Source organism: Gopherus flavomarginatus, chromosome 10 (assembly GCF_025201925.1).
Source record: "Gopherus flavomarginatus isolate rGopFla2 chromosome 10, rGopFla2.mat.asm, whole genome shotgun sequence".
Taxonomy (NCBI): Eukaryota; Metazoa; Chordata; order Testudines; family Testudinidae; genus Gopherus; species Gopherus flavomarginatus.
This window is the reverse complement of record NC_066626.1, coordinates 37170075-37183299: the sequence shown is the minus strand read 5'-3', so window position 1 is coordinate 37183299 and position 13225 is coordinate 37170075. Positions and strand designations below refer to the sequence as shown.

The 13225-nt window shown below is 44.3% G+C and overlaps 1 protein-coding gene across 6 annotated transcripts in view; it reads right to left on the bottom strand.

Moving 5' to 3' along the window:
• The window catches only part of SESTD1 (SEC14 and spectrin domain containing 1), a 118567-nt gene extending 105737 nt beyond the window's left edge, over window positions 1-12830 (bottom strand). Inside the window, exon 1 of one of the 6 annotated variants that reach the window (XM_050916802.1) lies at window positions 12727-12830. The gene's annotated coding sequence lies outside the window, so the exon portion shown is untranslated. Of the gene's footprint in view, window positions 1-11955; window positions 12028-12244; window positions 12431-12555; window positions 12574-12671; window positions 12690-12726 lie in introns of those variants that run through there. The other 5 variants (XM_050916805.1, XM_050916806.1, XM_050916807.1 and 2 more) reach the window with 5 other exon arrangements.
• Window positions 12831-13225: the final 395 nt, after the last annotated feature.

Below are 13225 nucleotides of genomic sequence, written 5' to 3'. Positions count from 1 at the left end.
TTGTAAATTTCAGCAGTGTGCAAATTTATTTAAGTTTAAACCAAATGCAATATCATATCCATTCTGTTGTGTACACACTAACACAACAACTCCTCATTGAGCAAGCTGGGCAATTTTAAATGAATTTGGGGGAACGTAAGAGTTGCAACTAAACTTTCATCCAGAAAGGTTTCTCATGTCCAGGATGGAACTTCTGGTCAAAACTGAGGCCTTGGCTACACTCACACTTTACAGCGCTGCAACTGGGGTGTGAAAAAACACCCCACTGAGCGCTGCAAGATACAGCGCTGTAAAGCGTCAGTGTAATCAGGGCAGCAGTGCTGGGAGCGCTGCCGCTCTGACTACACTCACACTTCGCAGCGCTGCCGGGGCAGCGCTTTGAAATTCCAAATGTAGCCATACCCTAAGACAGCACACACCAGCCCAGAACAGCCAAGAGGCTGGTGGGATTGGCAAGCATCTGGGATGTGGGAGACCACGTTCAAGTCCCTACTCTGCCAGATTTGGCTATTCTGGAGTAAGCCTCTGTCTGCTTTTTCTATGAAAGGTCACGTTTGTATCCCAGGACAAGACAAGAACATTTTTGAAATATCAAAAGTTTTCACAGGACAGGAAAACCATTTGCAACTCAGCTGTACTCTTGACAAAACATACATGAAGGGACTGAAAACTGTACCCAACATCCATTAGCTGAAGGATTAAACCAATTTGCTAGGCTAAATCACACCAGAGCCCCAAATCATACCCCGGCCAAATTTATGCTTAGCAGCAATGCTGTTTGGACACCCAAGCGCAAGTGCATGAATTAGGAGCATGGTGTGTCTCCTGCCCTCCACCTTCTACCCCATCCTCTTTCTTCATGCTGAATACTCCTTGGTTCACTCTTCTTCCTCCTCCTCCCCCCATGAACCTTTCCCTCTTCCCCTCACCTCCATACTGCACATTCATTATCTCCTCTCTACCGCTTGCCTTGCCTCTTCCACTCTCTCCCCCTCATAACGTTGGAGAAAAAGAAAGTGAAAGGGATAGAAAGTGGTGAAGATAAATGTGGGGCAGGATGAGGAATAGGGAGAGACAGACAGACAATGGAGAGGGAATTAGTGAATGAGGGAGCAAATGGAATTGGAAGTTTTAAATTTCAGCTCAGTTATTCATTTCACAGAGTGGGAGGGAGACAAAGACTGGAGGAATAGACACCGTAGAGAGTCCCCTCCTTTGGTTGGTAGCAGCAGTCATAGGGCAGGAGGGAGGAGGAGGAGGAGAGTGCTGGAGTTAGGGTGACCAGATGTCCCAATTTTATAGGGACAGTCCTGATATTTGGGGCTTTTTCTTATATAGGCTCCTATTAGCCCCCCCACCCTCTGTCCTGATTTTTCACACTTGCTATCTGGTCAGCCTAGCTGGAGTCCGGTCCCTCTGGCTGGGTGCAGGAGCATAAGGAAGAGGGGATAGCCACAGAGCATCTTTCCTCATTTGAGGGAAAAAAAAAGGTAAAAAGTAACAACTCTAGCAGTTCCACTCCACTCCACTCCCTTCCTCTCTCCAGCCCCATGGGGGCGGAGGGGAGAGTTGGGAGGGGGAAAGCCACAAGACATTGGGTCAGATTGAGCTCTGAATGTAAAAAACTAAGGGAAGGTCCAATTAAGGAAGAAAACTCTACAGTCTTAATATTAACACTACTTCTCATTTCTATAGTGCTTTATATTTTCAGAGCATTGTGCAGACAAATCAACCTTCACAACACCTTGTGAGGTAGGTGGATATGAATTATCCCTATTTTACTTATGAGAAAACAGATGGAAATGAAGTGACTTGGTAAAGGCCACACTGCAGGTTAGTGGCAGAGGCAGTATTAGAATTTAGGGTTACCTGACTCCTAACTCTATGCTCAGTTCTTATGTTTGTTCTTATGTTCAGTCCTACAAACTGCACTGCCTTCCAAGGCAACAGAATTTCTGCCCAGTCATTCTAATGGGCATTAGACTCCCTATATTGTGGACAGAGCCCTCCAAACCCCCAGGCACCCTAAAATCCACAGAAAAATCCAGCGAATCTTTGGGTATGAAGAGAGGCCAGCTGGGTCAAATCTATACACCTATTTTTTGACAGGGCAGTTTATATAAGAAAATGCTGAAAGAATTAGCTCTTATATGAGGATATATCTGACTTTATCAGGTGATAGTGCCATAGAGAGCAGCTCTCATCCAGCTTCACTCCTGGAGCTTATACAGAGAGGGAACACGAACGATGCTGCATTGACTTAACCCCACTCCACGTAAGATTAGTGGAGCAAGGGTATCCAATCCTTTTGGCCTCAAGGCCAAGCATATAGTTGCAAAAGAGATCAAAAGAACCACAATCAATAATTTAGGATGGACTTGCTGCCCTGTTCAGGCAATGCTAAGGGAGGAGAAACCATTTATAATTCCCCTAATGGAGATTCCCCCAGCCCTGCAGGAATAGCTCATTTCTACATTTCCCTCCGAGAACCCAGGTCATAGGTGACATATGGTCCCTTGGCCACAGAGTTGCCAGCTGGTGTAAATGACAGCAGCCTCCAGGCTGTTCTAGTCAGGGTTGAGAATCTAGCAGGGAATCATCGGGCATGACCTAGGGAGAACATTTTCAGTTGATAATCAAGTGCATATGTTCTTCCCAACACCATCACCCTTGAGGACTGCAGGTTTGACACCCCTTGACTAGTATAATAATCAAATTATAAAGTGACCCAAGACGCAGCTGTCACTATAAGAGACCCAATTGGTACAGGACTATTCACTCCTGCCCTCACTTTAATTAAGATGGTCAATATCCAGAAAGCAGGATGGGTAGAAAGCCATTGCTCAGGGAAAACAGCCTTAAAGAAAAAAAAAGGGACTATGCAATAAACAGACAAGTAGATAAAAGGTCAATGGTGGTACATGGCAAGAATACCTCAGTGTTCAAACATTCCCCCCAACCCTCCCTCCCCCAAATAAGATTTTGTAGGGAAAAAACCTTAAAAACAAGAACTGATAAGTATATCGATATTGTTTTCAGTATTCTGAATTGCACTTTCTTCACCACTTGTCTGCCTTGAAATAGGATCTTTATGTATTTTGATAAAGAGATTTGAAGTTTGTCTAGTTTTTCTATATCCTTTATTGACAAACTGCATTGTAATTTCTTACATGAATACTTGTCATAAACAGATGGTTAAGGGTTAATGTCTCTTTCACCTGTAAAGGGTTAAGAAGCTCAGTGAACCTGGCTGACACCTGACCAGAGGACCAACGGGGGGACAAGATACTTTCAAATCTTGGTGGAGGGAAGTCTTTGTTTGTGCTGTTTGTTTTGTTCGTTGTTCGCTCTTGGGGCTAAGAGGGACGTACACCCAGGTGTTCCCAATCTTTCTGAATCAGTCTCTCATGTTTCAAAATTGTAAGTATAGCCAGGCAAGGCGGATTAGTCTTATGTTTGTTTTCTTAACTTGTGAATGTGTCTTTTGCTGGAAGGATTTTTACCTCTGTTTGCTGTAACTTTGAATATCAGGCTGGGGGTAGGAGGGGTTGGGGGAGAGTCCCTCTAGGCTATATGAATCTGAGTACCCTGTAAGCATTTTCCATCCTGATTTTACAGAGATAGCTTTTAATTAAAGAAAGAAGAGGTAAAAATTTTCTTGGTTTGGAATCCATCAGGTTCTTAAAAAGGAAAAATCAAAGGGATTGAGTCTAAACTCACCAGGGACTGGTGGGGGGAAAAGGAAGGGAATGGTTAATTCCTCTTTGTTTTAAGATCCAAGGAGTTTGGATCTGTATAGCTTCCCAAGGCAACCCAGGGAGGGGAAAGTCGGAGGGGAAGAAAAATGGGGGGATGGTTTATTTCTCCTTGTTTTAAGACCCAAGGGGTTTGGGTCTTGGGTTCCCCCGGGAAGGTTTTGGGGGATCAGGAAGTATGCCAAACACTATATTTTTGGCTGGTGGCAGCATACCAAATTTAAGCTAGTAATTAAAATTAAAAGTGATCATGTAGGCCCCACTTTTTGGATGCTAAAGTTCAAAGTGGGGGAAAACCCCTTGACAATACTCTTGAATCAAAAGACATCCCTCCATCTCTTAAATATATTATGCAACCTTTAATATCTAGGGAGCTCTCTCTAACAAAGGAATTAACATATCATAAATATCTGATATTAAACTAGAAAGATGGAACATTACAACAAAAGCTCATTGTCCTCTCTCCCCTTCCTCTACCTCAGTGGTTTTCAACTAGGGGTACACATGCCCCTCGGGGTACACACAGGACTTCCAAGGGTACATCAACTCATCTAGATATTTCCCTGATTTTACAACAGACTACATAAAAAGCACTAGCAAAGTCAGTACAAATGAAAATTTCACACAGATAATGACATGTTTATTACTGCTCTATAAATGATACACTGAAATGTAAGTATAATATTTATATTCCAATCTATTTATTTTATAACTACATGGTAAAAATTAGAAAATAAGCAATTTTTCACTAATATGTGCTGTGACTTTTCATATTTTTAGGTCTGATTTTGTAAGCAAGTAGTTTTAAGTGTTGTGAAACTTGGGGATACACAAGACAAATCAGATTCCTGAAATGGGTGCAGTAGTCTGGAAAGGTTGAGAGCCACTGCTCTACCTGATGAAGGTGGAAGTTGGGGTTCCGTTATCTCCTTCTGCTGGATGAGACCCCTATTCAACTATTCCTCCTCACTTAAAATCCATTAGCTTCTTTTCCTCTCTATCCGCTTCACCAGGGGGAGGAACTCTATGGTTACTGATCCATTGGTCTGTTTTTCCTACATCCCTCATGCGGTCCAATATACAAGCCCCAAATACTGCTATTATGATTGGTATTCCCCTTGCCTTGCTGGAGAGTCAGCTAGAGGACCACAGCACAGGCTACATGTACAGATCTTCCCAGACCCACATACAGTTCAAGAGTCATGGGATGAATATCCATCAACTGTAGAGTAAGAGGCTACATTCTCCTAAGTATTTCTTCACACAACACACAGTCAACCTTTGGAACTCCTTGCCAGAGGATGTTGTGAAAGCCAAGACCATAACAGGGTCCAAAAAAAAAAAAAAAAAAAAGAAGTAGGTAAGTTCATGGAGGATAGGTCCATCAGTGGCTACTAGCCAGAATGGGCAGCGATGGTGTCCCTAGCCTTTGTTTGTCAGAAGCTGGGAATGAGCAACAGGGAATGGATCACTTGATGATTACCTGTTCTATTCATTCCTTCTGGGGCACCTAGCACTGGCTACTGTTGGAAGACAGGATACTGGGCTAGATGGACCTTTGCTCTGACCCAGTAGGGCCATTCTTATATTTTCCCCACCAATCAACCAATAAAAAAAAGTGTGCTAAGATATGGCACTGGATTTCTAAATCTTTCATGAGCAGATCTAAAACAAAGGCTATGATGAAAGAACAGACTATGATGAAGAAATAGCACTTAAACCTTTAACTTCCCTTCTTCTATGGCTGAGGGCTGTCAGGAAGTATTTTGTAAAGCTGCTGAATAACAATAGGCAGTGTGAGAGAAGAGACGGATTAGATGATTCCAAACCATAAGCAGCTGGGGAAAAAAAAATACATCTAGAGAAACAGCTGTACTGATGGAGTACAACTGCTGGCAGTGTGGAGAAACTTAAGTATAAACACGCTCTAGGGTTTGAGATTAGAACTTGGCATTCGTTTTGTGACAGTGATAGAGGAAAACAAGCTAGCTTTAAGACCGCATGATAATATACAAGACTGGCTTAGGTTATAATGAAAATTAGTATGTTGGTCTCAACCAAGGCCCTGGAATATTTCAATATGATCTGTATGGCCCAGTGACACTACTGAAAATTATATTATTTTGTTCCCATATATTCTGCAGTGGTACTAGAGAAGGGTGTGTGTGTATGTATATATTTAATTAATTTTCTAAACCAAAACTTATATATTTGGGTTCCTACTGTTGCTTAACATTTAAGATAATGAAGCCGAGCAGAAGCTAGAGATGAGACAAAGAATGAAATTCTGCCTCCTTGACTAACAAAAAAAAAAAACTCTTATCTAGACAACTGTATTTCTGATACCCTGTGAACAATCTTTCAACATGCAAAATTCAAGAGTAAGCTTTCGTCTGAGCTTTGTAATACCCTCAAGGGCCTTCTGTACTTCTAAAATCTTATTCTGGGAGTAGTCTGCTTTTGATGCATGAGATGGAAGATATGCATAATAATCCTCCACACACAAGAGAACAAAAAACTCTATTAATTATAAACACAGCGGAAGGATGGTCTAGCCATTAGGGCATTAGTCTAGGAACTGGAAGACAAGAGTTCAAGTCCCTGCTCTGCCAAAGACTTCCTGTGTGATCTTGGGCAAGTCAGTCAGTCTCTGTGCCTCAATTCCCCACATGTAAAATGGGAATAAGCAGTACTGCCCTTCCTCATAGAAGTGTTGAAAGCATAAATATATTGATGCTTGTGAGGTGCTCAGATACTGTGGTGATGGGGACTATAGAAGTACCTTAGATTGACCTGGTTGATGTGCAGTTTGTCCACACTAAACATGCAAATGACATGAATCTTACAGTGTTTATGCACCAATGGCTTATACCTCTGATATATTTGTAACTGAAAAAATTTTGAAAACAGAATGAAGTTCACTAGATCTTATGTTGCCACACAAAATAATAAGTATTTGAGCAGCTACTTAAAAAAAAAATCTTGTAAGATAGGTCACTTCTATAAACTGCATGATGTGCTTGTTTTCTTTAATTTTCTGTACCCTTCCTATGCCTCTGATCACAGAGCCAATCAATAAGCAGCAACAAACTGGCCAGAACAGATAACACAAACCACAACCTGAACAGTCACTGCAGTAACGATTCAGTGTCAAAAAAAAAAAATTGACCAAAAATTATTTGCCTTGCTGCAGGCTTTGGAACTTAGTAAACTCAGGCCAAGAAGACTGCTATATTGAGCGAGTTCTACAGAGATAACACATCTTTCTACTGATAATATCCTGCCTCAAGCCCTCAAGGTAGTACATCTGAGAACTGTCAGCAAAATCATATCAGGGGACCTTAGCCATCAAGATGATGCATAGGGAAAGAGGCAGCTCTAGTGTAGCCATACCTCACAGCATAGGGCTCTGCTGATTAAAAATCAACATTTTCAAGAAAACCCAGGGGAGGGGGGGCGCGGAAAAGAGAGAGAAAGCAGTGCATATCATCTCACCTGTGTGATGTGTTCATGCCAATTCCTTCCATTAAGGAGGGCCACTTCTTTCCCAAATTCAACCCTGCATATCATTACTATGCCAAGAATACCCTAATCTATTGAGAGAAAATCCAACTACTCACTTCATTCCCCAAACATTTTCTCATTTTTTGCCTTATTTTCTCTGTTCAACCCTCAGTTCCACTGAGCCTTCAACTCAACACATTCAAAACAGATCTCCACCACCTCTGGCTCAACACCAACTCCATATTCACTCTACTGCCATGAACCCAAGAGTTTAACTCTGGTGGGCAACCTGCAGCCCATCAGGGTAATCTGCTGGTGGGCCACCAGACAGTTTGTTTACATTTGCACGGCCGTCCACAGCTCCCAATGGCCGCGGTTCACTGTTCCCAGACAATAGGAGCTGCGGGAAGTGGCACGGGTCGTAGGGACCTGCTGGCTGATGCTTCCCATGGCTCCCATTGGGAGGGAACGGTGAACCGCAGCCACTGGGAGCTGCGGGCAGCCATGCAAATGTAAACGAACTGTCTGGCAGCCTGCCAGCAGATTACTCTGATTGGCTGCATGTTGTCTACGGGCTGCAAGTTACCCACCACTGGTTTAACTTGACTCTGATTTCTCATTTGCCTTCTACCTCTCCTAGGCCTATAAATCCACCTATCGCTTCTGCAGCACTCTTACATCAATCACTGTTTCAGTCACTCATTTTCCAATTCATACCTTCATCTCCTCTTGTCTTAACTACTGTTATTTCCTTCTTTATGGATTCCTTAGGTCCCAATGTTCCAAACATCAAACTTGTCCATAATGCAGCAACTCATCTTCTCTGATAGAAACAGGAAAACAGCACCCCATCCCATATTCATCTGCTCTCGCTTCCTTGTCCATTTTAGAATCCAGTATAAGTTTCTCCTCACTTCAAAGTCTTCCATAGACTTGCTTCTAATTTAGTCTAGAGTGCACAGTTTCAACACCAGACTCTTATTTGCGGTTCCCTATCTCCACGTCTACGCACAAGTTAACCCACACCTTTCCCTTCTGAAACAGTCTTCCTGCTTCTCTCCATGCATCTCCCTGATGCTTTTCAAATCCTCTCCCCTGCACTCCCCATACCAACTTCCTCTCTAGTAAAATTCACAAACCTCCCATCCTATTTTCTCTGTATTCATTTACCCTCTGTCCTAAAACATTTTAAGATACTTCAGTACCAGGATTAGATACTGTAACCATTATTGTATTCACATGTATTGTAGAGACTAATCACTAACAGCACCATTCTGGGAAACTTTTCTATGAAGGTCTATGAGCTAAGATATTAAACTGAACTACACAATGTACACTACATATCTGAAGTTTGGTTTTTAAAAATGCCACTATTTGAAAATATGTTCCACAAAACTCAAGAACCTGTAGACCCAATAAAACCTTGTAAGGAAGTTCTGAACTGCAGTCGAGATACCTTTCTTAGCTCTCCGGCTACATCCATTGCCTGGATATATTCTGATGCCCTGTATTCTAACATGGGTGGGAACTACACAAGTTTTGAATGAAGATTTTAATTTTCAAATTTCTGAATCAAACTATGGATATTACATTACTACTTAACCATATGTGCTGCAGTATCCAAGTACAATGGGATGTATTAAGGAAGTAGGTTTGAGCTTTTACTCAGAGCTTCTGTGGATTTAAATGAAAGTTTAATTTGAACATACTTTTTTAGTAGCTTTTAATACACATTATCATTTAGAAACCTTGTTACGAGGATTTATATAATGTCACAACTTACACAATGGGAGGGGGAAAAGTTTCTATTATATATTCATACACATTTAAATCAGGGATTTAAGTTGACTGTGGGATTGCAGGAATCGCATGTTTTATATCAAAACATATGGTAGAAATCAGCACTGGTTACAGTTAACAGGCTTTGCTCCTGAGGCAGCACCGGAAGCAGTGGGAAAGCAATGAGAATGACTGTTCTTGTAGTGTATTTTCAGCTAGAGGTGATCCACAGAGAGCATGAAATTTGATCGCCTCAAAGAAAGAAAATAGCAAAGCAAAGGGGGAACAGTGTGGGGAAGAAAAGAGAAGAGATATGACTATAAACTGGACCAGTCATTACCTTAAAAGAAACTTGATTATTACAAATTCCACTCAAGATTTATGCTAGAACACAAGGCATCAGAAGATACTCCCTTCAAATAAAAAAATAAATCTTTGACAAATACTTCAATATAAGGGGTAGTGTCTTATGGTGGTGGTTGAGTACCCCCACATGCACAGAAAGAAAGAAAAGGCATGGATTTGTATTTGTCATACACACAAGGCCAGTGATTAATCTAAATAAGCTCCTTAAGTTTCTCACACACCCAAATGCAACATCAACTTCTCTCATAGCAAGGCTTGAAAAGAAATTTACTGGACACTTTCTAGTCAGATGACTAAGGCAGATGCAGGGAATGCAAGTACACACTTCTACAGATCCAGGGGCAGCAACAATGCCCCCCCACCTAAGCTGCTCAAAGAAAAAGTGTGGATGGTGGGATTCCTAGGACAGTGCTGGTTTTGGGCCCTGCTCAGAGGCTCTACCTATTCTATCTGAATCTAGCTGATAAATATGTAGGTTTTCCCAGCCTACTTTTTGCAGCTGGGAGGGAAACGTTTTCCTCCCTCTCCCCTACCCTGAAGACTGCTGACTATTGTGTGAGGATTGTGTTGTGGTTCTCTACCACTGTTTTTTGGCTCCCCTTTCCAAATAATATCTCCAGTGCCCTCCCTGCTGCTGCTCATAGCTCTCCCAAACAGTAGCTAGCTGACATTGACCTGCTTCTTGTCTATTTCACTGAGACTCCCAAGAACTGAACAACAATGAAACTAGCTTTCACTCTACTTCCCCTATTTAGGAAAGTTTTTCCCTGCAGCAAAGGCAGGTACTGGAATATCCTGTCTCCAGACTCAGGAAGACAGCATCACTTTGGTTCATGCAATGAAGGTTATCTCCACAACTATTTGGAATCAAAAGCTTCATTTTCTTAAATGAAACGTTTGATTCAGTAAGAAATGATGACTTAGGCCACCCCAGTCTTCAGAGAAAGCTTCCTACTTGTACTGTAACACATACAGCCAGGATGTTCCGATTTCCAAGATTGTGATCAATATTTTTTTTTTTTTTTGCAAGCTAGCTGGCAAGGGCTGTTTTATATGATTCTGCAGGAGGCAGTACATTGCAATGGAGATCTCATTCTCTGTAGGATTCTGCAGACTCTGCACATCCATCACTGCAGAGAAATTTTATATTCCAGCTATCTACAGTTCTTTTTTTCCCCTCTCATGGTTGACACCTCCATTCCTGAATTAGGCCTCTCCAACCAAACTTCTGTCTGTTTCACCCTGAGGTCACCCTTCCTACCCCATTTCCCCTCCCTTTTTTCTTCTCACAATGAAGACTGCTCAGGGTTGACAATGCCAGTTGGGAACTAGAAAATAAATTATTCAGTTTAAAAGGAGAGTCCTCACTAGGGTGTCAGACGAGCAATATAGCTTTGCTTGTGGAGTTGCTGCTCTCATACACAATAAAGGTATACATTGTTGCATTACATTTAAGATGTATAGCAAACAAGAAGGGGGAAAGGGAAATAAATATTCATTAAATCATAATATTAATTAATTTTAGTCACATTTAAACGCAAAGTCAACATTTCACCTTTGCAGATATCATTAGGACATTTGCATTTTTAGGACTGCAATCACTGCAATGACCAATTGTATTTTCTTAAGGGTTGGAGAGGAGAGATGACAAAAGAGCTAACAAAATTGCCCACTGCTCAGTCTCGTGCCATTTCGTGGGTCCACATGAGCAATACCAAATTTTTGCTCATTTAAAAAAAGAGGGTTGTGCTTCAGTGATTGTCTCCATTCATAAGATTGCCACCAAAGTGCTTTCTCCGGGCACACACAATACTCGGAAGAGAGTGCTTTAGAATATGTCCTTCCCACACATTTCTGGCTAACAACCTCTCTATAAACCTCTCAATGGACAGCACAATGCAGTACAATCAGAAGGGGGAAAAGGTAAATTTGCAAAACAATGGACCTGTCAAAATCAAAGAAATGGCAACCACAGCTCTTGGTTTAGCTTCCAGAAGCCAGCAAGATGGGATGCCAAGGCACTGACCCCACAGTGATTGTTCCAAGACCAGCAGAGCCTCCTCATTACACTTCTACTAACAGCTGTACAGAGCAGGCACTGTGAAAACCCCCCATAATAAACCAAACATCTCTGCCCCCCAGGATGCTGGCGCTTTTCCTCCGGAGCCTTGTCTCTCCCCAAAGACCCTTCCCTCTCCCCAAACCACCATCTTTTCCCCTTGCAAAGTCTACCCGGCAGTGGCAGGGTACAAAGCCGTGCGGCGCACACAGCAACAAGGGCCGGGGAGGAGAAAGGCGCCGGGTGCCGCAGCGGGAAGGGACCGGGGTCCCCCACGCAGCCGCCTCGGTGCGTGACAACACAAAGGACGGCGGCCGCCGCAGTCCCGGGGGAGCCCGCGCAGCACAGGGCGCCTCCCCGAGCCCCCCGGCCAGGCACAAGCCCCACAGTCCTCGAACCTGTTGCGGGGATTGAGCGAACCCGCGGGTGGAGGGGGGGCGCTGCTAGGGCTCGTCACCCCCCGGGGCAGGGGTTCAGCAAACACCCAGGTACCTGGGAGCCTCTCGCCGGCTCCCGAGAGAAGCGGCTGGGAGCCTGGGCAGGGGACCCCGCAATCGCTGCTCCCGCCCGTAGCGAGCAGGGCTGCTCGGCTGGTGGAGCACGTCCCCCCGGGAGAAGGGAGCCCAGCCCCGCCGCCTCAGCCCGGGGAACAAAGCCCAGTCAGGCCGCAGGGCCTGCTCTCCTCCCCGCCCCACCCCCGCCCGCCGCCGGAGAGCCCGCGGCCGCAGCCCGCGCCTCCAGCAGCCAGGGGACGAGCCCCCCACCCAGCCAGGCTACTCACCTGGCGAGGGGCGGCGGCGGCCCCACTGCCCCGGGCCTGGCGGCAGAGCCCCGCGAGACGAGCAGGCAGCGCCGAGCGATCGCTGCGGGAGGCAGCCGGCGAACCCAGCCTCAGCCTGGCTCTGCTGCGGCTGCCCGAGGACCCGGCGTGCAGGGAAGGGCAGCAGGAGCTACAGTATCTCCCCCCCTCCCTTAGCCGGTGCTGCAGCTGGTTTGGGGCAGGGTCAGCAGAGAGCCGGCAACAACAAGCCCCACCCCGAAGGAAAACAATGCACTAGCCAAGCCACCCCCGCCCCCTCCACTCAACCTTACCGGGTAGGAGCAGCAGGCATCCCCCACTATCACCCTATTGCCCCCAGCTGGTAGCATCAGGCACTCACCCAAATGCCCACATTAGCTGCCCCTACTAGGTAGCATGAGGCACTTACCCTGATTCTCTCCCCTCTCCATTACCTACCCCCACCGGGTAGGATCAACACTCACCAGATTTCCCCTACGTGTTACCATCAGGCACTCATCCACATTGCACTCTCCCTCTCCCCTCACGATGTAGGATCAGCATCAGATACAGTATTCATCTAATTCTGGAAAGAAAGTGGCCTCCCCTGGGTGCTCTTACTGCCTTCTTCCTGTCCTTAACCTCTTAACCACCGGAGAAAGAAGAACAATGCTTGACCCTTCTGTTAAGGATAAAACAGTATTAGTATTTTATGTATTAAGTGCCTGCCACTGGCTCTGGCAATCTGCAGGGTTACATTTATAATGACAACAAACAACAATTCAGTGTGACAGTTATGAAGATGGACACTTTAGAACTTCATCAGAAAGGAAAAAAATAACTAAATGCAAATCCCAAATACAATACTAAAAAGGCAACTAGGCCAACAAAAGGTCCTATCGTGTACTCCTTGCCTAGACAAAATACCAACCAAGGACAACAGTAAAGAGGTATGTAAAACATAGGAGACTGGGCCCCAAGAAC